We start from the raw sequence: 3,265 nt of genomic DNA, 5'->3' as shown, positions 1-3,265 counted from the left end.
GTACTATATCAAAAATGTACAAAGGCTAAGGTAAATTTTTTTTTAAAAAGCAACGATTTTTTTTGGCTTGTATCATAATTTTTTATTCCGTAAAATAATCACAATTAATTAATTACTTTTAGCAACTAATTTCTAATAAAAAATCTATAGCAAGCTGTTCCATATATTTTAAAACAAGAGAGTCCGCTATAGTCGAGAACCTCGACTATCAAATACCCATTACCTAGCTAAATGAGTGTGATAGAGATTGAGACATGCATGCAAAATCAGTTGCTTAAAAATGGCGCCATCCAGCGAAAAATTCCGTATTTGCTCGTAAATTTTTGATGAGTGATCCGATTTTAAAATTTTCTTTTACATTTCGATAGGTATTTATAAACACAAATAAATGGCATTTACACTTTTCAAAATCTGCAAAAATGTGGCCATAATTACCTACACCTTCTTATACAAAATAGGGTCTTTGCTCAGCCATTTCTCAACGTATTGATTTGTATTTCAATTTGTTTAAACTTGAATCGAATTCCATTAGCCCCTCGAATCGATGGCCTTGTCTAACTCGTCCACTCCAAGTCGACCATCCCCCAATCCCTTTCGCCACTTTTCAGCTGAGATTACGCGATTCGGGGTCCACGCCGGCATCTTCCAGCGACGAAATGAAAATGGAAATTGACAAGTGACCAAGCGACTGGCGAGGATGTGTGTGATGACCACCAAGGAGGAATGCACTCACATGTGAAATGGAAAAAATTATAATCCAAATAAGAGAATGCAAAAGGATGTGGCGACCGAACTTGGGGTCAGGATCCGAGGCTACGATGTTTTCCGGGGGGTAAGAGGCAGGGAAAAGCGAGGAAAACCGGGTAACCACCGGGGGGAATGACTAAGAAGCCGGCGAAGCGGAGCGAGGCAATCGAAATCGATGACGGATACGCTGGCAGGACAACAAGTCATCGGCTGCCCCGCAGATTGAGTTCCTGCTGCTCCTTGGCTGCTCCTCGTGTGGCTACTGCTGTAGCCATTTTTGAAAATTTCTTAAAATTCAATAAATATTTATGAGTTGATAATGCCAAAGGCACACACACACACGCACAGCTGGCATGGTCGCTTGGTTGAATTAAATGGATTACGGATACACATTGCTGGTCAAGGCAATAGCTCGCAGTATAAAAAAATTATATGGAAATAAAAATATAGTAACAAAACAATTTAATTTAAGGTTTTTTTTTAGATTATTTAGTTTTAGTTGAAATGATTTCCTAGCATTTTTTTGGGCTACAAATTTTTGAAACTTAGTTGATAATAAAATCATTTTCAAAGTTATAGGAAAAATGAATAAAAAATAAAATAAAATAAATTAATTTTAAATACAAATTTCTTTTGTTACTTTATTATTCAAATAATTACTTTTTTAAAAATATAATAAATATACTTTTGCAATAACTTAAAAAAAAATGTAAAAATGCCCCAATTCTCCGCCCTTTTTTTGTGACCTCATCTGTGCGAGGACGACGCAAAGGAGGCGCTCAGCGCCACGCACAAAATGCAAACACGCACAGCGGAATAACATCAGAGCGAGATGGGGCGACAGCGGATGAAAGAGACGGATGGTTGGGGGTGCGAGAGAGAGGGGACGACGAGTTCAAAGGGCACGACAAGATGCTTGGTTAGCCGGCTTGTGCATCTGAAAGTGGAACGGAACACATCGCAAGTAAATGTGCATAATTCATACTCGCAGTTATCCGTTTGCAGTTCGCATTAGTGGACAATCGGGTGAAGGACATGCCACGTGTGCCACAACTCGGCGACTTGAATCCATTTAAGGATCCCACTTTAGTTGGTCCTTGGTCCTGAAATAAGCTGATCTGATAAAATGATTTGATTGTCTGGAAAATAAAGCAATACTAGTATTATGGACCAATTTACTTAATCCTTATTGAGACTTTGAATTGGGGATGGGAAAAATAAAATATTTAAAATATTTGTAATATAAAATATTTATAAAAATAAGTAAGTTACAATAGTGTGAAATATAAATTATTTATGAAACATTGTTATATAAAATATTTCTAGTAAGGCTCGTGGAATTATAGATCACACTATCCTTGGAATTGGTTTATGAGAACTGTCAAAGTCATGTAGCCGAACCCCATACGGAACACATTCAGTTTGCCACCAGAGCTCGTCTGGAGTACTACTAGTTTCGGCCCACAAAATCAAAATTTTTTCAAAATTCCAAGTAAACGACGGGTAGGTAGAAAAAAAAAACAAAAAATTTGAAAAAAAAACTATATAAAAATTAAAATATTCTGTTTATTGCCTAGAATTTTTTTGCTTGGTTCACGTGATGTGGTAAACCAACTCGCAACTCACCCTTCGACCCCGAAACACACGCACACTCACACACATACCACATACATTCATACATACACTCACACACATGCTTCATTTGGCCATTGCTTCTTTGACGACGGGAAGGCAATGGCCTAAGAAATTGGCTTTCGACGGATCGACGTGAAATTGGTAAGACCTCAAACCGTGAACCCGTTCCACCCATCTACTAAAAGTCATAACCCCAAGCAGACTCTTAAAAAAAGAACACACACACACACAGAAGGATGCCTGGTTTCTAGGCAATTTTCTGGCCAGATGACAGCGCCAATATCCAGTCGAACGACTTAGAGGTTCTGAACTCAAGAAGATCGTTTTATGCACCCATGCTAGGAATCGCCTTGATAGAATTCACTTATCCCTTTTGTTTCATTCCTGTGGGTAAGTTGATACAATGTTTTTGTATTCTAACAGATTAACCGAAACAACTTGATTTCACAGTTCTGGATTGTTTTATTTTTTTAACCGATGGTACCTGTCCCGCTGGATATGAAGATTGCATCGGTTGTCCACTAATCATAATTTGTATATATTTGTTGTGATGCTTATAAACCTAAAGGAGCACATTAAATATTGTCCCCTTCTGCTATGTAAACGAAATTCATCAGAAAGAAATTATTAGAAAAGTTTTTGATCTGAGGGAGAGAGAGAGAGAGAGAGAGGGGTTGTATTAATCCCGCACTTCAGGTCGGAGGTCTAAGCCATCGACAAACACGTCGAAGCAGATGAACAAACTTTGGCAAACAACAAACGCGGACCAATGCGCAAACTTGTTTATACGGAAGGGATGGGGAAACTGGGAAACTGCCGAAGCCTGGAATGCTCTAATTTTGGCTTATGTTGTAAAAAATATTATCAATAAATAAAATATTTG

At 37.9% G+C, this 3,265-nt stretch overlaps 1 long non-coding RNA gene across 2 annotated transcripts; it reads left to right on the top strand.

Annotated features, from left to right (window-relative positions):
• The first annotated feature begins 2,096 nt into the window (after nt 1-2,096).
• On the top strand, nt 2,097-2,991 carry LOC138913812 (uncharacterized). 2 transcript variants are annotated; one of them, XR_011419655.1, is made up of 4 exons: nt 2,097-2,250; nt 2,325-2,523; nt 2,581-2,772; nt 2,833-2,991. It is a non-coding gene; the product is annotated as an uncharacterized lncRNA (long non-coding RNA). The 2 variants fall into 2 exon arrangements; XR_011419654.1 differs by having other exon boundaries at nt 2,099-2,250; nt 2,584-2,772.
• The last annotated feature ends 274 nt before the right edge of the window (nt 2,992-3,265 follow it).

This window comes from Drosophila takahashii, chromosome X (assembly GCF_030179915.1).
Source record: "Drosophila takahashii strain IR98-3 E-12201 chromosome X, DtakHiC1v2, whole genome shotgun sequence".
NCBI lineage: Eukaryota > Metazoa > Arthropoda > Insecta > Diptera > Drosophilidae > Drosophila > Drosophila takahashii.
This window is presented reverse-complemented; position numbering and strand designations above follow the sequence as displayed.